The sequence below is a fragment of the Ptychodera flava genome, chromosome 12 (genome assembly GCF_041260155.1).
Source record: "Ptychodera flava strain L36383 chromosome 12, AS_Pfla_20210202, whole genome shotgun sequence".
NCBI lineage: Eukaryota > Metazoa > Hemichordata > Enteropneusta > Ptychoderidae > Ptychodera > Ptychodera flava.
The window spans coordinates 24,741,782-24,764,309 of NC_091939.1; positions in this window are offsets into that span (position 1 = coordinate 24,741,782).

The following is a 22,528-nucleotide window of genomic DNA, read 5'->3' on the forward strand; positions in this document are numbered from 1 at the left end:
TTTTGAACATCATCTAATAGTTACTGTACATTTCATTTGAAATCTAATATTTTACGGAAAATCCAATATGGCAGCAAAACCATGTGACCGATCAAAACGCATTTCGCAAACTTGACACACATCACACTTAAGATGGTATATGCAAAATTTTTGTCAAATCGGTGTTTGTTCGGGAGAAGAAGATTTTTAAAGATTAAATCACGATTTTTGAAAAATCCAATATGGCGGCCAAACCACGTGACCGATCCAAACGCCTTTTGCAAACTTGAAAGAGATCACACTTAAGATGTTACACATAAAATTTCAGCTCAATTGGTGTGTTGGTTGTGGAGAAGAAGATTTTTAAATATTAAATCATGATTTTCCTAAAATCCAATATGGCGGCCAAACCACGTGACCGATCCAAACGCCTTTTGCAAACTTGAAAGAGATCACACTTAAGGTGTTACTAGTCAAATTTCAGTCGAATCGGTGTGTTGGTTCTGGAGAAGAAGATTTTTAAAGATTAAATCACGATTTTCGCAAAATCCAATATGGCGGCCAGACCATATGACCGATCAAAACGCCTTTCGCAAACTTGAAAGAGATCACACTTAAGATGTTAAACGTCAAAATTCAGTTGAATCGGTGTGTTGGTTCTGCAGAAGAAGATTTTTAAAGATTAAATAACGATTTTTGCAAAAATCCAAATGGCGGCCAGACCACGAGACCGATCAAAACGCTTTTCGCAAACTTGAAAGAGATCACACTTAAGATGTTACATGTCAAAATTCAGTTGAATCGGGGTGTTGGTTCTGGAGAAGAAGATTTTTGAAGATTAAATCACGATTTTCTCAAAATCCAATATGGCGGCCAAACCACATGACCGATCAAAACGCCTTTCGCAAACTTGAAAGAGATCACACTTAAGATGTTACATGTGAAGTTTCAGTCGAATCGGTGTTTTGGTTCTGAAGAAGAAGATTTTTAAATATTAAATAATGATTTTCGCAGAAATCCAATATGGCGGCCAAACCACGTGACCGATCAAAACGCCTTTTGCAAACTTGAAAGAGATCACACTTAAGATGTTACATGTCAAATTTCAGTCGAATTGGGGTGTTGGTTCTGGAAAAGAAGATTTTTGAAGATTAAATCACGATTTTCTCAAAATCCAATATGGCGGCCAAACCACGTGACCGATCAAAACGCCTTTCGCAAACTTGAAAGAGATCACACATAAGATGTTACATGTGAAATTTCAGTCGAATCGGTGTTTTGGTTCTGGAGAAGAAGATTTTTAAAGATTAAATGGGTATTTTTCAAAAATCCAATATGGCGGCCAAGGTCACGTGACCGCATGCGATTTTCTTGGCAAATTCTGAAGACCTTAGGCTATGCTTGCTATACAAAAAATTTCAAATCGACTAGACCCCTGGGTCTTCTAAAGAAGCCATTTTTAGGTTTTTGGAAAATCCAATATGGCCGCCAGGTCACGTGACCGATCGAAATTTTTATACCCAGGTGCACGAGATCTCATAGGTACCTATTAGCCCTGCAAGTTTCAGAAGTTTGCGGTAAGCGGTGTTTGAGTTCTAGGTCGACAAAAAAAGAGCGGAAGAAGAAGAAGAAGTAGAAGAAGAAAGTTGAACTCCTATAAAACCAATAGGGGCCAAGCCGGTCGGCTTGGGCCCCTAATTAACTGCAAGCAGCGTTGGCGGGGCCCAAGCGGTTAACATGGTTGAAAAATCTTGCACTAATGATATTATGTGCAAAATTCGAGCTTGCAAAAGTAGGATTTTGAACATCATCTAATAGTTACTGTACGTTTCACTTGGAATTTAATATATTACGGAAAATCCAATATGGCGGCCAAACCACGTGACCGATCAAAACGCCTTTCGCAAACTTGAAAGAGATCACACTTTTTATGTTACATGTCAAATTTCAGTCGAATCGGTTTGTTGATTCTGGAGAAGAAGATTTTTAAGGATTTAATCACGATTTTCACAAAATCCAATATGGCGGCCAAACCACGTGACCGATCAAAACGCCTTTCGCAAACTTGAAAGAGACAACACTTAAGATGTTACATGTCAAATTTAAGTCAAATCGGTGGGTTGGTTCTGGAGAAGAAGATTTTTAAAGATTAAATCACGATTTTCGCAAAATCCAATATGGCGGCCAGACCACGTGACCGATCAAAACGCCTTTTGCAAACTGGAAAGAGATCACACTTAAGATGTTACATATCAAATTTTAGTAGAATCGGTGTGTTGGTTCTGGAGAAGAAGATTTTTAAAGATTAAATCACAATTTTCGCAAAATCCAATATGGCGGCCAAACCACGTGACCGATCAAAACGCCTTTCGCAAACTTGAAAGAGATCACACTTAAGATGTTACATGTGAAATTTTAGTTGAATCGGTGTGTTGGTTCTGGAGAAGAAGATTTTGAAGATTAAATCACGATTTTCGCAAAATCCAATATGGCGGCCAGACCACATGACCGATCAAAACGCCTTCCGCAAACTTGAAAGAGATCACACTTAAGATGCTATTTATCAAATTTCAGTAGAATCAGTGTGTTGGTTCTGGAGAAGATGATTTTTAAAGATTAAATCACGATTTTCGCAAAATCCAATATGGCGGCCAAACCACGTGACCGATCAAAACGCCTTTCGCAAACTTGAAAGAGATCACACTTAAGATGTTACATGTGAAATTTTAGTCGAATCGGTGCTTTGGTTCTGGAGAAGAAGATTTTTAAAGATTAAATTGGTATTTTCCAAAAATCCAATATGGCGGCCAAGGTCACGTGACCGCATGCGATTTTATTGGCAATTTTTAAAGACCTTAGGCCATGCTTGCTATACAAAAAATTTCAAATCGACTAGACCCCTAGGTTATCTGGAGAAGCCATTTTTAGATTTTTGGAAAATCCAATATGGCCGCCAGGTCACGTGACCAATCAAAATTTGTATACCCAGGTGCACGAGATCTCATAGGTACCTATTAGCCCTGCAAGTTTCAGAAGTTTGCGGTAAGCGGTGTTTGAGTTCTAGGTCGACAAAAAAAGAGCGGAAGAAGAAGAAGAAGTAGAAGAAGAAAGTTGAACTCCTATAAAACCAATAGGGGCCCAGCCGGTCGGCTTGGGCCCCTAATTAAAGCTGCAAGCAGCGTTGGCGGGGCCCAAGTGGTGAACATGGTTGAAAAATCTTGCAATAATGATATTATGTGCAAAATTCGAGCTTGAAAAAGTAGGATTTTGGACATCATCTAATAGTTACTGTACGTTTCACTTGGAATTTAATATTTTACGGAAAATCCAATATGGCGGCCAAACCACGAGACCGATCAAAACCTATTTCACAAACTTGAAACACATCACTTTAAAGATGGTATATGCAAAATTTCAGTCAATTCGATGTTTGTTCGGGGAGAAGAAGATTTTTAAAGATTAAATCACGAATTTCGAAAAATCCAATATGGCGGCCAAACCACGTGAGCAATCAAAAGGCCTTTCGCAAACTTGAAAGAGATCACACTAAAGATGTTACATGTCAAATTTCAATCGAATCTGTGTATTGGTTCTGGAGTAGAAGATTTTTAAAGATTAAATCACGATTTTCGCAAAATCCAATATGGCGGCCAAACCATGCGACCGATCAAAACGCCTTTCGCAAACTCGAAAGAGATTACACTTAAGATGTTACATGTCAAATTTCAGTCGAATCGGTGTGTTGGTTCTGGAGAAGAAGATTTTCGACAATTAAATCAGATTTTTCGCAAAATCCAATATGGCGGCCAGACCAAGTGACCGTTCAAAACGCGTTTCGCAAACTTGAAAGAGATCACACTTAAGATGTTATATGTCAAATTTCAGTCGAATCGGTGTGTTGGTTCTGGAGAAGAAGATTTTTAAAGATTAAATCACGATTTTCGCAAAAATCCAATATGGCGGCCAGACCACGTGACCGATTAAAACGCCTTTCGCAAACTTGAAAGAGATCACACTTAAGATGCTACATGTCAAATTTCAGTTGAATCGGTGTGTTTGTTCTGGAGAAGAAGATTTTTGAAGATTAAATCACGATTTTTGCAAAATCCAATATGGCGGCCAAACCACGTGACCGATCAAAACGCCTTTCACAAACTTGAAAGAGATCACACTTAAGATGTTACATGTGAAATTTCAGTCAAATCGGTGTTTTGGTTCTGGAGAAGAAGATTTTTAAAGATTAAATCACGATTTTCGCAAAATCCAATATGGCGGCCAAGGTCACGTGACCGCATGCGATTTTATTGGCAAATTCTGAAGACCTTAGGCCATGCTTGCTATACAAAAAATTTCAAATCGACTAGACCCCTGGGTCTTCTGGAGAAGCCATTTTTAGGTTTTTGGAAAATCCAATATGGCCGCCAGGTCACGTGACCAATCGAAATTTGTATACCCAGGTGCACGAGATCTTATAGGTACCTATTAGCCCTGCAAGTTTCAGAAGTTTGCGGTAAGCGGTGGTTGAGTTCTAGGTCGACAAAAAAAGAGCGGAAGAAGAAGAAGAAGTAGAAGAAGAAAGTTGAATTCCTATAAAACCAATAGGGGCCCAGCCGGTCGGCTTGGGCCCCTAATTAAAGCTGCAAGCAGCGTTGGCGGGGCCCAAGCGGTTAACAAGGTTGAAAAATCTTGCACTAATGATATTATGTGCAAAATTCGAGCTTTAAAAAGTAGGATTTTGAACATCATCTAATAGTTACTGTACGTTTCACTTGGAATTTAATATTTTACGGAAAATCCAATATGGCAGCCAAACCACGTGACCGATCCAAACGCCTTTCACTTTTGCAAACTTGAAAGAGATCACACTTAAGATGTTACACATAAAATTTCAGCTCAATCAGTGTGTTTGTTGTGGAGAAGAAAATTTTTATAGATTAAATCATGATTTTCCTAAAATCCAATATGGCGGCCAAACCACGTGACCGATCAAGATGCCTTTCGCAAACTTGAAAGAGATCACACATAAGATGTTACATGTGAAATTTCAGTTGAATCGGTGTGTTGGTTCTGGAGAAGAAGATTTTTAAAGATTAAATCACGATTTTCGCAAAATCCAATATGGCGGCCATTCCACGTGACCGATCAAGATGCCTTTCGCAAACTTGAAAGAGATCACATTAAGATGTTATACATAAAATTTCAGCTCAATCGGTGTGTTGGTTGTGGAGAAGGAAATTTTTAAAGAGTAAATCATGATTTTCCTAAAATCCAATATGGCGGCCAAACCACGTGACCGATCAAGATGCCTTTCGCAAACTTGAAAGAGATCACACTTAAGATGTTAGATGTCAAACTTCAGTCGAATCGGTATGTTGATTCTGGAGAAGAAGATTTTTAAAGATTAAATCACGATTTTCGCAAAAATCCAATATGGCGGCCAAACTACGTGACCGATCCAAACGCCTTTCGCAAACTTGAAAGAGATCACACTTAAGATGTTACACATAAATTTTCAGCTCAATCGGTGCGTTGGTTAGGGAGAAGAAAATTTTTAAAGATTAAATCATGATTTTCCTAAAATCCAATATGGTGGCCAAACCACATGACCGATCAAAAACGCCTTTCGCAAACTTGAAAGAGATCACACTTAAGATGTTACATGTCAAATTTCAGTCGAAGTGGCGTATTGGTTCTGGAGAAGAAGATTTTTAAAGATTAAATCATGATTTTAGCAAAATCCAATATGGCCGCCAGGTCACGTGACCGATTAAAACGCCTTTCGCAAACTTGAAAGATATCACACTTAAGATGTAACATGTGAAATTTCAGTCGAATCGGTGTGTTGGTTCTGGAGAAGAAAATTTTTAAAGATTAAATCATGATTTTCGCAAAAATCCAATATGGCGGCCAGACCACGTGACCGATCAAAACGCCTTTCGCAAACTTGAAAGAGATCACACTTAAGATGTTACATGTCAAATTTCAGTCAAATCGGTGTATTGGTTCTGGAGAAGAAGATTTTGAAGATTAAACACGATTTTCTCAAAATCCAATATGGCGGCCAAACCACGTGACCGATCCAAACGCCTTTCGCAAACTTTGAAGAGATCACACTTAAGATGTTACATATGAAATTTCAGTCGAATCGGTGTATTGGTTCTGGAGAAGAAGATTTTTAAAGATTAAATTGATATTTTCGAAAATCCAATATGGCGGCCAAGGTCACGTGACCGCATGCGATTTTATCGGCAAATTCTTAAGACCTTAGGCCATGCTTGCTATACAAAAAATTTGAAATCGACTAGACCCATGGGTATTCTGGAAAAGCCATTTTTAGGTTTTTGGAAAATCCAATATGGCCGCCAGGTCACGTGACCAATCAAAATTTGTATACCCAGGTGCACGAGATCTCATAGTTACCTATTAGCCCTGCAAGTTTCAGAAGTTTGCGGTAAGCGGTGTTTGAGTTCTAGGTCGACAAAAAAAGAGCGGAAGAAGAAGAAGAAGTAGAAGAAGAAAGTTGAATTCCTATAAAACCAATAGGGGCCCAGCCGGTAGGCTTGGGCCCCTAAAGAAAGTTGAATTCCTACGAAACCAATAGGGGCCCAGCCGGTAGGCTTGGGCCCCTAATTAAAGCTGCAAGCAGCGTTGGCGGGGCCCAAGCGGATAACATGGTTGAAAGATCTTGCACTAATGATATTATGTGCAAAATTCGATCTTGGAAAAGTATGATTTTGAACATCATCTCATAGTTACTGTACGTGTCAGTGGGAATTGCATATTCTACGTAAAATCCAATATGGCGGCGAAATATGAAGGATGTAGCACTTGTGGTTACTGAGTTATGGACATATACTCATATTTAAGGGCAAAGGTCATCGAGGTCACGTGACATTTTGTCAAAAAAATTGTAAAGCTTAGTTATCCCTATATACCAAAAATCAGACCTCTAGCTCTATTGGCCAGCTCAGAATTTGATATGCGCATAATTAATGAGGTACAGGATGTGGTGTCATAAGGTCTCCCATCATACAAATATGAAGGCTGTAGCACTTGTGGTTACTGAGTTATGGACATATACGTATTTTCAAGGTCAAAGGTCATTGAGGTCATGTGACATTTTGTCAAAAAAATTGTATTGCTAAGTTATCCCTATATACCAAAAATCAGACCTTAGCTCTATTGGCTGGCTCAGAATTACATATGCGCATAATTAATGAGGTACAGGATGTGGTGTCATAAGGTCTCCCATCATACCAAATATGAAGGCTGTAGCACTTGTGGTTACTGAGTTATTGATTTATACGTATATTCAAGGTCAAAGGTTATCGAGGTCACGTGACATTATGTCAAAAAAAAATTGTCTTGCTAAGTTATCCCTATATACCAAAAATCAGACCTCTAGCTCTATTGGCTGGCTCAGAATTAGATATGCGCATAATTAATGAGGTACAGGATGTGGTGTCATAAGGTCTCCCATCATACCAAATATGAAGGGTGTAGCACTTGTGGTTACTGAGTTATGGACATATACGTATTTTCAAGGTCAAAGGTCATCGAGGTCATGTGACATTTTGTCAAAAAAATTGTATTGCTAAGTTATCCCTATATACCAAAAATCAGACCTTCAGCTCTATTGGCTGGCTCAGAATTACATATGCGCATAATTAATGAGGTACAGGATATGGTGTCATAAGGTCTCCCATCATACCAAATATGAAGGGTGTAGCACTTGTGGTTACTGAGTTATGGACATATACGTATTTTCAAGGTCAAAGGTTATCGAGGTCACGTGACATTTTGTCAAAAAAATTGTAATGCTAAGTTATGCCTATATACCAAAAATCAGACCTCTCGCTCTATTGGCTGGCTCAGAATTACATATGCGCATAATTAATGAGGTACAGGATGTGGTGTCATAAGGTCTCCCATCATACCAAATATGAAGGGTGTAGCACTTGTGGTTACTGAGTTATGGACATATACGTATATTCAAGGTCAAAGGTCATCGAGGTCACGTGACATTTTGTCAAAAAATTGTATTGCTAAGTTATCGCTATATACCAAAAATCAGACCTTTAGCTCTATTGGCTGGCTCAGAATTAGATATGCGCATAAAATCCAAGATGGCGGCCAAATCATGTGACCAATCCAAATGTCTTTCGCAAACTTAAAAGAGATCACTCTGAGGATGAGATGAGTAAAATTTCAGTTAAATCGGTGTGTTTGATCTGGAGAAGAAGATTTTTAATGATTAAATTGCGATTTTCATAAAATCCAAGATGGCGGCCAAATCACGTGACCGATCCAAACGTCTTTCGCAAACTTGAAAGAGATCACTCTAAGGATGACATGAGTAAAATTTCAGCTAAATCTGTATGTTGGTTCTGGAGAAGAAGATTTTTAAAATTAAGTCGGTATTTTTCGCAAATCCAATATGGCCGCCAGGTCGCGCGACTATTCGAAATTTCTATACCCAGGTGCACGAGATCTCATAGTTACCTATTAGCCCTGCAAGTTTCAGAAGTTTGCGGTAAGCGGTGATTGAGTTCTAGGTCGACAAAAAAAGAGCGGAAGAAGAAGAAGAAGAAGAAGAAGAAGAAGATTAAAGCTGCAAGCAGCGTTTGCGGGGCCCAAGCGGATAACATGGTTGAAAGATCTTGCACTAATGATATTATGTGCAAAATTCGATCTTGGAAAAGTATGATTTTGAACATCATCTGATAGTTACTGTACGTGTCAGTGGGAAATGCATGTTTTACGTAGAATCCAATATGGCGGCGAAATATGAAGGATGTAGCACTTGTGGTTACTGAGTTATGGACATATACTCATATTCAAGGTCAAAGGTCATCGAGGTCACATGACATTTTGTCAAAAAAATTGTAAAGCTTAGTTATCCCTATATACCAAAAATCAGACCTCTAGCTCTATTGGCTGGCTGAGAATTAGATATGCGCATAATTAATGAGGTACAGGATGTGGTGTCATAAGGTCTCCCATCATACCAAATATGAAGGCTGTAGCACTTGTGGTTACTGAGTTATGGACATATACGTATATTCAAGGTCAAAGGTCATCGAGGTCACGTGATATTTTGTCAAAAAAATTGTATTGCTAAGTTATCCCTGTATACCAAAAATCAGACCTCTAGCTCTATTGGCTGGCTGAGAATTAGATATGCGCATAATTAATGAGGTACAGGATGTGGTGTCATAAGGTCTCCCATCATACCAAATATGAAGGCTGTAGCACTTGTGGTTACTGAGTTATGGACATATACGTATTTTCAAGGTCAAAGGTCATCGAGGTCATGTGACATTTTGTCAAAAAAATTGTATTGCTAAGTTATCCCTATATACCAAAAATCAGACCTTCAGCTCTATTGGCTGGCTCAGAATTACATATGCGCATAATTAATGAGGTACAGGATATGGTGTCATAAGGTCTCCCATCATACCAAATATGAAGGGTGTAGCACTTGTGGTTACTGAGTTATGGACATATACGTATTTTCAAGGTCAAGGTTATCGAGGTCACGTGACATTTTGTCAAAAAAAATGTAATGCTAAGTTATGCCTATATACCAAAAATCAGACCTCTCGCTCTATTGGCTGGCTCAGAATTACATATGCGCATAATTAATGAGGTACAGGATGTGGTGTCATAAGGTCTCCCATCATACCAAATATGAAGGGTGTAGCACTTGTGGTTACTGAGTTATGGACATATACGTATATTCAAGGTCAAAGGTCATCGAGGTCACGTGACATTTTGTCAAAAAATTGTATTGCTAAGTTATCGCTATATACCAAAAATCAGACCTTTAGCTCTATTGGCTGGCTCAGAATTAGATATGCGCATAAAATCCAAGATGGCGGCCAAATCATGTGACCAATCCAAATGTCTTTCGCAAACTTAAAAGAGATCACTCTGAGGATGAGATGAGTAAAATTTCAGTTAAATCGATGTGTTTGATCTGGAGAAGAAGATTTTTAATGATTAAATTGCGATTTTCATAAAATCCAAGATGGCGGCCAAATCACGTGACCGATCCAAACGTCTTTCGCAAACTTGAAAGAGATCACTCTAAGGATGACATGAGTAAAATTTCAGCTAAATCTGTATGTTGGTTCTGGAGAAGAAGATTTTTAAAATTAAGTCGGTATTTTTCGCAAATCCAATATGGCCGCCAGGTCGCGCGACTATTCGAAATTTCTATACCCAGGTGCACGAGATCTCATAGTTACCTATTAGCCCTGCAAGTTTCAGAAGTTTGCGGTAAGCGGTGATTGAGTTCTAGGTCGACAAAAAAAGAGCGGGAAGAAGAAGAAGAAGAAGAAGAAGAAAGATTAAAGCTGCAAGCAGCGTTTGCGGGCCCAAGCGGATAACATGGTTGAAAGATCTTGCACTAATGATATTATGTGCAAAATTCGATCTTGGAAAAGTATGATTTTGAACATCATCTGATAGTTACTGTACGTGTCAGTGGGAAATGCATGTTTTACGTAGAATCCAATATGGCGGCGAAATATGAAGGATGTAGCACTTGTGGTTACTGAGTTATGGACATATACTCATATTCAAGGTCAAAGGTCATCGAGGTCACATGACATTTTGTCAAAAAATTGTAAAGCTTAGTTATCCCTATATACCAAAAATCAGACCTCTAGCTCTATTGGCTGGCTCAGAATTAGATATGCGCATAATTAATGAGGTACAGGATGTGGTGTCATAAGGTCTCCCATCATACCAAATATGAAGGCTGTAGCACTTGTGGTTACTGAGTTATGGACATATACGTATATTCAAGGTCAAAGGTCATCGAGGTCACGTGATATTTTATCAAAAAAATTGTATTGCTAAGTTATCCCTATATACCAAAAATCAGACCTCTAGCTCTATTGGCTGGCTCAGAATTAGATATGCGCATAATTAATGAGGTACAGGATGTGGTGTCATAAGGTCTCCCATCATACCAAATATGAAGGCTGTAGCACTTGTGGTTACTGAGTTATTGACATATACGTATATTCAAGGTCAAAAGTCATCGAGGTCACGTGATATTTTATCAAAAAAATTGTATTGCTAAGTTATCCCTATATACCAAAAATCAGACCTCTAGCTCTGTTGGCTGGTTCAGAATTAGATATGCGCATAACTAATGAGGTACAGGATGTGGTGTCATAAGGTTTCCCATCATACCAAATATGAAGGGTGTAGCACTTGTGGTTACTGAGTTATGGACATATACGTATGTTCAAGGTCAAAGGTCATCGAGGTCACGTGACATTTTGTCAAAAAAATTGTATTGCTAAGTTATCCATATATACCAAAAATCAGACCTCTAGCTCTATTGGCTGGCTCAGAATTAGATATGCGCATAATTAATGAGGTACAGGATGTGGTGTCATAAGGTCTCCCATCATACCAAATATGAAGGCTGCAGCACTTGTGGTTACTGAGTTATTGATACATACGTATATTCAAGGTCAAAGGTCATCGAGGTCACGTGACATTATGTCAAAAAAATTGTATTGCTAAGTTATCCCTATATACCAAAAATCAGACCTCTAGCTCTATTGGCTGGCTCAGAATTAGATATGCGCATAATTAATGAGGTACAGGATGTGGTGTCATAAGGTCTCCCATCATACCAAATATGAAGGCTGTAGCACTTGTGGTTACTGAGTTATGGACATATACGTATATTCAAGGTCAAAGGTCATCGAGGTCACGTGATATTTTGTCAAAAAAATTGTATTGCTAAGTTATCCCTATATACCAAAAATAAGACCTCTAGCTCTATTGGCTGGCTCAGAATTAGATATGCGCATAATTAATGAGGTACAGGATGTGGTGTCATAAGGTCTCCCATCATACCAAATATGAAGGCTGTAGCACTTGTGGTTACTGAGTTATGGACATATACGTATATTCAAGGTCAAAGGTCATCGAGGTCACGTGATATTTTGTCCAAAAAATTGTATTGCTAAGTTATCCCTATATACCAAAAATAAGACCTCTAGCTCTATTGGCTGGCTCAGAATTAGATATGCGCATAATTAATGAGGTACAGGATGTGGTGTCATAAGGTCTCCCATCATACCGAATATGAAGATGTAGCACTTGTGGTTACTTAGTTATGAACATATACGTATATTTAAGGTCAAAGGTCATTGAGGTCACATGACAATTTGTCAAAAAAATTGTATTGCTAAGTTATGCCTATATACCAAAATCGGACCTCTAGCTCTATTGGCTTGCCCAAAATTAGATATGTGCATATTTAATGAGGTACCGGATATGGCACCATAAGGTCTCCCATCCTACCAAATATGAAGGATGTAGCACTTGTGGTTCCAAAGTTATGGACGTATATGTATATTTGAGGTCAAAGGTCATCGAAGTCATGTGACATTTTGTTAAAAAAATTGTTTTTCGTAGTTATCCCTATATACCAAAAATCTGACCTCTTGCTCTATTAGATTGCCCAGAATTAGATATGACTCTTACATAGGCCAGAATAAGCCATTTGTATAGCTTAGCTGCAGAGGTATAGGGGAGGTCAAAGGTCATTGAAAAATCAGAAAAATAATACTTTAAAAATTTTCTTCTCAAAAACTGCCTGGTTAATTTCCTTGAAATGTATTTTATAGCATCTAGTAGTGTGGCCTATAAAGTTTGCAAAAAGATTTTGGTGTTAGTTCTTGAGAAGAAGTTTTTGAATGATTAAATTGCGATTTTTCGAAAATCCAATGTGGCGGCCAAATCATGTGACCGATCCAAATGTCTTTCGCAAACTTAAAAGAGATCACTCTAAGGATGACATGAGTAAAATTTCAGTTAAATCGGTGTGTTTGTTCTGGAGAAGAAGATTTTTAATGATTAAATTGCGATTTTCGTAAATTCCAAGATGGCGGCCAAATCATGTGACCGATCCAAATGTTTTTAGCAAACTTGAAACAGATCACTGTAAGGATGACATGATTAAAATTTCAGTTAAATCTGTGTGTTTGTTCTGGAGAAGAAGATATTTAATGATTAAATTGCGATTTTCGTAAAATCCAAGATGGCGGCCAAATCACGTGACCGATCCAAACGTCTTTCGCAAACTTGAAAGAGATCACTCTAAGGACGACATGAGCAAAATTTCAGTTAAATCGGTGTTTTGGTTCTGGAGAAGAAGATTTTTAATGATTAAATTGCGATTTTCGTAAAATCCAAGATGGCGGCCAAATCACGTGACCGATCCAAACGTCTTTCGCAAACTTGAAAGAGATCACTATAAGGATGACATGAGTAAAATTTCAGTTTAATCGGTGTGTTGGTTCTGGAGAAGAAGATTTTTAATGATTAAATTGCGATTTTCGTAAAATCCAAGATGGCGGCCAAATCACGTGACCGATCTAAACGTCTTTCGCAAACTTGAAAGAGATCACTCTAAGGATGACATGAGTAAAATTTAGTTAAATCGGTGTTTTGTTGTGGAGAAGAAGATTTTTTAATGATTAAATTGCGATTTTCGTAAAATCCAAGATGGCGGCCAAATCACGTGACCGATCCAAACGTCTTTCGCAAACTTGAAAGAGATCACTCTAAGGATGACATGAGTAAAATTTCAGCTAAATCTGTATGTTGGTTCTGGAGAAGAAGATTTTAAAATTAAATCGGTATTTTTCGAAAATCCAATATGGCCGCCAGGTCACGTGACCAATCGAAATTTATATACCCAGGTGCACGAGATCTCATAGGTACCTATTAGCCCTGCAAGTTTCAGAAGTTTGCGGTAAGCGGTGTTTGAGTTCTAGGTCGACAAAAAAAGAGCGGAAGAAGAAGAAGAAGAAGAAGAAGAAGAAGAAGATTTTTTGATTTTTCAAATAAACGTTTATTACTAAAATTAGTCTCCTGTACAGACAAGTACATATCAAAACAATTCAAATTTTGAGACAAAAAGCAAAAATGAAATCTGACAAATGCTTCAATTTAGCAAATGATGGTCAATTACTGAAAATACTAAACAAAATTGGACTGTAAAAAATCAGCAAAAACTGCGAAATGACTATGAAACTGATGCTGGAGCGAGACGGAGAGAACTGGTGAAAGGGCAAACAGGTAGCTATATCACTTGCAACATGGGGAAGGAAACCAATTAAATCTGAAAAAAAGCACAATTTTGTTAATGACAAAAGGCAAGATGCGAGGTGCATGAAAATCTCCACTGAATAGGAGAAAGCGAAACAAACATCCGAAACAAGAAAAAGTGACAGAAATTTGCGAGGAAATAGGACAGGAACACCTTACATCTTGCAGAAAAAAGAAGAAGAAGAAGAAGAAGAAGAAGAAAGTTGAACTCCTATAAAACCAATAGGGGCCCAGGCGGTAGGCTTGGGCCCCTAAATATTGAACTCCTATAAAACCAATAGGGGCCCAGCCGGTAGGCTTGGGCCCCTAAGAAAGTTGAACTCCTATAAAACCAATAGGGGCCCAGCCGGTTGGCTTGGGCCCCTAAAAAAGAGTCATAGTGCAAATTTTGGTACCAGAGAAACAAATTACCTCATGAGATTTATCGCTGTTTGAAATTCAAAATGGCCGTCATCCCTGTGTTACCTCTATGGTGAGAAACGCACTTTCACGAAAATAACACGATGGGAATTTTATTTATTACAACAGCTTCAAAATGAGCCCACACTAGTGGTAAATCATAAAAGTACTGTAGAAAATTAAAGGTCCAAATATCTCTCCCCTAGGCGTGTTCTACCGTAAGGTAGTTCGCTCTTTGATAGTGCAAGATTTTAACTTTTGCTGAAATCTTATTCAAGCAAACTTTCAACCATTCATATTCACTAAAAATCAAGATTAAAATTCAGGGGTCGCCGTGTAAATGTTGGTACTGGAGGAACAAATTACCAAATATTTACCGATATTTTGAAATTCAAAATGGCCGCCATCCCTGTGTTATCTCTATGGGGAAAATGAAGTTCCCGATTTTCACAAAACTAAGCCTGTGAGAATTTTATTACTCGGTAAACTTCCTGAACCCAAAAAGTGGTAAACCAACAGAACTTTGTGAGTGTCGAGGAATATCTGTCCCAGAACCGCATTCTCCCTTTATTGTATATCAAAAATGAATATAACTATAGTTCTGCAATATTCAGTAGCTGAGGATTACTATCAAGAGTAATTGTAAATAACCATACTTTTTATTCGCATTCCCTTGAATCGAATAGGACTTAAAACGTATTGTTTTACCTCAGGCGGTAAAAAAACGAGTTCAGGGCATGGCCTCGGGATGTTTGGCAGTTTAATAAAATGCTGTATTTTGTGTGAGATGGGGGACATTAAAAATTTATTGATTTGAATGTTTTCAGAGCCTAAGATCGTCTGCATTTGATAAACACAATACGCGTGCATTAAAAAATAACCACTTGAGATAATACTCAAGCTACTCACCGGAAGTTGTTGCATTGAGAATGGCTCGGGGCTGGTGTATGATATGTTCACAATGCCTTGGGGGCTGGTGTATGATATGTTCTGCATGAAAGTCAGCGCTTATCAATAAATAACAAGGGTACCATCTGACTAAAGTTCTATCGAAGGTGTAAAATGTCAGGGAAGCCATGCTAATCATTTCCCTGTCAGAGTACCACCCCCGGTTTCCTTTGTCGGGCTCCCTTTGTGCCAAAAAAGCCAATAGCGCCCATTTTTGTCTCAGTTTTTCAATTACAACAAATAATGCCGGGCACTTCCTGATGTGTGATTAATTCTGCCACGGTCCCATTCAGCGATACATTTCACATTATACATAGCAACTATAAATACCAATGTCGCAAATTAATACCTTGTATATTTAAAAATTAAAATGACTTAATTATTTCCAGACTCGGATGTCAAAGTCTGTCAGACAAAGAAAGTTCATGACGACAAGAAACCTACTGCATCAAGAGATTGTCTATTATTCTCTTGTTGATAGTTTTTGTTTCGATATCTCGGGCACTTTAAAGGTATACAATCACCTGTAATCTAAATATGCCCATATATGGTCAAAGAGGCGTTCCTTGTATTCAAATGTTCATGTGAGGGCGCTGTTTTTAAAAAGCGACCACCCGCTTAAAATCTGTGATTGGTTAGATTTTCTCTTTCCATAGTAACTGTGGCGAAATTGGAACAGGTGACAGTATACCTTTAATCTCCTAAGGTAGAATGCGCCTCGGGGACAGATATTCAGACCCTCACATTTTCAAAAGATTTTTCTGATCCACCTCTTCATGGGGGCTCATTTTGAAGCTACTGGAGTAAATGAGATTTTCAATTTTATTTTTTTCTCCCATTGAGCTAATACAGGGATACATTGAATTTAAAATATCGGTAGATTTAAAGCTATCTGTTTCTCGGATGTTAGAATTTTGACCCCTGAATTTTATTGTTTATGTTGAAAGAGAGTGGTAGAAAGTCTCACCTAGGAAAGTTTGAGCAAAAGTTAAGTATTTTACTTTTGAGGAGCATACTACCTTGATTAAAATGCTTCAATAGATACCGATGGTTAGCGCCTCTAGACCATTGACAACTATAATTGCACACATGTACTTTGATGTGGCGTGCCAGGTACATTTTCTCGGTCTACTTGCTTGAGTATGTTGAACCGCAGAGCACACATATTCTAACACTGTGCGTATTTTTGTGGGATAGTTATTGTTGAAAATTGAACTAAAGACGGAAAGAAATTTGTGCCCTTTTAAAACGCACATCAGGGATATACAGGCTGTGTTTAAAAGCCAAATACACATCTATCATCGATAATGTGTTACGCCATTTGAAGGAAAGCGTCACTGGTTTATACTGGGACTGTACTACATTACGCTGCACTCTTCCACACTATACTCTACCACACTACACTGTACCACACCACACCGTACCACAGCACACCATACCACACACCATGCCACACCACATCACTACAGTACACAAAATTCCACTGCAATGTGCTACTCTTGTAATACACTGAATTGCACGGCACTGCACTCTATGGTCTTATATCAGACTAGGTTTGCCAAGACCTTCGCTGGAAAAGATTGGACCACATTTTTACGTCACTGCACAAGACTAAGTCTTAGCCCAGACCAGACTGAACTCCACTCTACCCGGAAGGCATATGTTCTGCATGGCCTGCGTACTTCCTTTAAATCTCATTAAATATCATTGTGTAGGCCTAATTAAAACCGAATCCACCATCCATATTCAATAAATTTTTCATCAGCAATTTTCTTAAACGGCATTCTGAGCCATATTTAATTTGTCCCCAAATGTTATTTCCTTATTATCCTGATTCTAAATTAAATTTGACATCCATCGGATAATTGCATGTTATTGAAGGTCGGGACTTTCTCTGTGTAGCTTCACAGCCTATATATAAGTTTACGTGGAAAAAACGAATGTGGTTTAAGAGTCGCCAATCTCAGCATTTTGGAATGTTGTGCCAAATAGTTGATTTTGACGAGTAACTTTGAGCAGAGAACGCAAAAGTTGCTTGAATAAAGGACGCGAACGTTACGTTTAAAGGGAGGGGGTGTGACTTTCTGGTTTATAAACACTAAACGATATATAGATGCATTACGTCATGTCAACGTAGCTGCAAAAGCTAAATTTACGATGTAGATGATATGGCAAACATACCAATTGCCAACACGTTACTTTGATACAGTGATTACACTGATCGTATGGGCCCCATACTTCCTTTGATCGCAGTTCCGATGACATTCCCAACCCTTCACCGTTACGTTTCCCCACTCTCGGTGATTATGGCTAAAATCCGGAGAGGCTGAAAGCCTTAAACGATCGTGTATGAGTCTAGGCATATTCTCCTGTTCTTGGCCCTATAAAAGGAATGTTTGTGTAGCTATTACCAGATTATTATAATATACTCGGTCTGGCCCATGCAGAGTTATGGTATAGCAATATTTCCCCAATTTTTAGCTACTATAGACTATAGTCTATAGAAGCTATTGGGATGGGTATCCGTCCGGCGTCCGTCGTCAGTCTGTATGTATGTATGTATGTATGTCCGTTTGTGAGGCGTCCGTCCACTCAAATATCTTGAGAACCGCAGTACTTACTGATTTGATATTTGTTGTGTAGATGAAAAATATGATTTTGAGAAACCAGTTTTTTTAATTTTTTGATATTGTTGAAAATAGGCAAATTAATGCCAAAAAAGGTGTTTTTGGTAAAAAATCTTCTTCTTCATAACCGCTGGTCAGACAGCTTTGTTATTTGGTATACAGGTCCCTAGGGATAACCCAACTTAGATTTGTTCAAATTGTGATGAAATATGCAAATGTGTATTTTTAAGGAATTTTTTTGTCATTTTTGGTCAAAGTTTGACTTACATTGTATGTAATTCTTGTACTGTATAAACCCTATCAAATCACCCAGAAAAAATAATTAATATGATTTTAAATAATTGAATTAATTAGGAAATCATCAAAGCCAAAATAATTTTAGTGTGGAATTATCAGAAGGTTCAACTTTTTTTGACAGTTCATAGTGAATTGAGGATTAAAACATGTAAAGGCAACTTTCCTGAATCCCAATTTTGATATATTCTGAACCACCATTTATGTTATCCTAAAGAAATTGCTCATAATAGTTTGTCATGATAGGGTGGTCAAATAAATAGAGATAGAGAAAGTTCTAATTTCCATTTATGGTTGACTTGGTAAGGATAAAATAAGATTACTTTTTGAGGAAAAAAATAGAGTGGTCAATTAAAAGAGTGGTCAAAGTGATAGGGTTTTTATGGTAAAGCTGGGCTGTGAGATTCCTCATGTGCTATTTATAGCAATTATGCAATCTGTGTAAACAGTGCAATGAAAGTGTAACATGATTCCTTATAATGCTTTTGATGACCTTGAACTTCTTAAGTTTCAAACATTTGTCTCTTCAGTGTGCTTTCTCTGAGTACGTACAGTCTCAACTTATTCAACAGAACTTACTTACAATGTTAATTTGAAAGTTAAAATGTGCTTGGTTCATAGGATGAAAATACTGATATTAAAAGATAATCAGCTCAAGATTCTTATAACCTGACAGATATGCTGTTTTTTATGACGTAAATCTTGATTTAAGCAAGTCTTGTTTACTTTAATTAGAATGTAATTAACTCTCGTTTATTTGCTATTATAGACTAATATAGTCTGATGAAATATGCAAATCTGTATTTTTACGGAATTTTTCCATTTTTGGTCAGACCATCCTGAAATAAGCTATCAAAGATATCCACCTTCTTCATCAATACATGTGTCACAAAGGTTATTCTCTACATAACACAGCAGAGCTCTGTCAACTGTTGAGACGCTTGTTTTTTCAAAACTGCTTGTCAGACAGCTTTAATATTTGGTTACATGTCCCTAGGATGACCTTGGTGAGATAATTTCATACAGTCAGGAAATACTTCATTTTGTATCCATGTCTATAGTAGCTTCAGGGACTTTGGCCCTATGTTTTATATTGCCACGAACCAGAGTGTAACTGCCTATACTCATACAGTTGTTTCATGCACGTGCGGTTGTGGGTCTAGAGATCTTGAAATGAAGTGATCGCATCACGGCAAAATTGATCGGAAATTCCCAACTATGATAACACAGTCACCGTTATAAGTAGAAAATTTAAAAGGAAGCACTTGCAGCACTTGCTTGAAAATCATACTGATGAATCGAAACTTCAGTACGAAATACTCCAGATCACTTAAGCTTCGATCGGATAGACCAAAATTCCTTGAAAATATGATCTACATCGAGACATTTTCGTTCATCGATTTTCCTTGTTTAGAAAAAATCTATAAAAAGAACACTTGAAGAAAGGCAGTCTGCTATAATGCATGCGGCTTTCTTTTGAGCGAGATACGGCATTGAACTCATAAAGTCGAAGGACAAGGACGCTGTATCACCCCTATTTGTAACAATCAAACCCTATTTGTAACAAAACTTAATTTTCAAAAAAACTTTGCCGTATTTGTTGAAATATTAATAAAATATGCATATTAATATTTCAAAAAATACGGCAAAGTTTTTTTGAAAATTAAGTTTTGTTACAAATAGGGTTGATTGTTACAAATAGGGGTGATACAGACGCCACGTCGGACAATTGCCGTCTCATCCCCAGCTGCTGTAATTCCTTAGGCTACGTTCCAGTTGAACAAACCCTTTTCTGTTTGCCATGACTATCAAACTGAAGTATCGAGTGCAAAGGAGGCTGTCTTGAGTGAGAAAGCTGGAAAAAATGATTTTTACCATCGGTACGTACCATGTCACACACTCGTACGCCTTCTGTCGGAGAAATCATTAAGGTGGTTGGAAAGGCTAGAGCGTCAGTTATAAATTTCAACAAAACTATTAAAATATAAAAGTAGTCAACATTCTCTGTGGTATAAAAAACTAGACATTTGGGCACAAAGGCATTGCAGAGTTATAGCCTGTTGAAACTTCTGAAAAGCTGACCAAATAAGGAGAAGTTGGGGAGTCCTTAGTGTATTAACTATGGTAGAGGTCCCCTAGCTTTTATTAAAAATTTTGAAAAGGGAAAGTCATTATTTGCTGTTTTTCAGGAAAGTTTGACAAGGCGGTGCTGGCATTCAGAGTGAGTGACTGCTATTGTAAATGCATTTTTAGATGCTTTGAGTGTCATAGAGGTGTCAAAAGTGAGATTAATCAAAAAAACTGCTCTATGACTTCAAAAGAGGGGTGCAAATATGGCTTGTTTTCAACATTTTTGACAGAATAACAGTTTTCCTTCATAATTTTATGCCACTTTAATCCAACCTTTGAAATGAGATATGGACATGGAATTTTTACAGCCTATTAACAAGGTTACAGATAAGATTTGTATGGCACAATTTTCCTGTATTTGAAGTACTTTTTGAAAAATCACATTTTGAAATTTGAAAGAATTTTTAATAATTTTTTGATATATAAACCCATGTAAAATCATAAAAACAAATTTTATTTACAAATCCTGCTGTACAAATCTTACAATAAATAGTGTCAACATATTTATAACAAATTTGGTAATATTAATACTTTCCAATTATAATTAAATTCAAATATGTAAAAAAATATGAAAAATTAAATTTTAATATTTACTGGTGTCATATTTCAAAATCATGGCTGCAAATATACGATTTTTGGAGAAAATATTAACTAAGGGAGTTATCCTGAAAATTTGAACTAAATATCTTGATTCTAACACTTGAAACTTGACATTAACTCTGAGAAAAGATTGGTGCAAAAATAGCCTTTCCAGCCACCTTAAACGTTCGGTGAATAATTGGTTATGGTGATGAACGTCTTTGAAACGGTCTTCAATTTTTTAATTTTGAGGCGCAACATCCCGATTACTTCTGGTCAATTATATCGAGGAATGAAGACGTAAAGCCGGCGCCAGTCTAATTTTAGCGCCATTTCAATCTGACAAGATAGACGAGTGGATGCAATCGACTGTATTGCTCTGCTCCAAGTTTAATATCGTTATTGTCAGATGTCCACTCTGTACGTGACATAATTGTACTGTACTTTTGCGTCTTTCTTTAGCTCGATCGTTTCTGTGAAAACAATGTGTAAAATGAGATGTCTGAATACTTTCATTGTTAGTGCAGCATGGAGGTTTCTACCTCCACGATTACAGTTTACTACTTGAGTAATTTTTTCCGAATACTGAACACAAAGCTGGCGCACACAAGCACATCACGCGTCGGGCCCCCGCCAGAGGCAGGCTCTCAAACCAAAAAGAAGAAACAAAGTGTACGCCAATAGCCCCCGCCCTCCCCGTAGGCCTGCGTCGGGCCCACGGCAGGGCGGGGACTCATCCAGATCTGATCTGCAGGTGATACAGCGCCCTCAATACGGTTCTGTGTCAACTGCTCTTGTTGTTTAATGTGTTCACAGGTATGTGAAGAACTGGTACTCAAGAAAGGCTCCAATCAAATCAAATGACATAGACAGTGACATCTATGGAATTTTACTGTTAAGGAAGGAACTTATGAGACGTTTGTGATCAGAGGTATGCAAATTGTGGCTGTCTCCATGGTGACTGTTTTCTGTAGGCTGGCTCAGTGTGCCAACGTTGGATATTTTTTGTTTTTGGAAGGGAACAGTGCTGCCTTTTCTATGACACACCAAGAAAACATGAAATGTCTTCTTAAAACCCACTGCTGAAGTAAGATAATTTTGTCCCTCTTTCTACGGAGATTGGGGATTTGTGAGAGCAGCTCCTAAATGTCACCTCTACAGAAGGAGATAAACATCACCATCTTATGAAATCATCTGTTTTTATCTTGTATCTTTTCAGAAGTCTGTGATGCCCCATGGCAAGCTGATACAGAGGTTGTTGAAGTATGCATCTGGCTCCACTTGAAAACAGCACATATTGTGTAAACAAACAAATCAGTTTTGGTCTTTTAAAACTACATGCAACATGTAAAAGGAAAATAATTGAGTGGACTCCTGAGCTAGTAGTGGTATACAAAACTTTCTTCCAATGAACCATGAACAGAGGC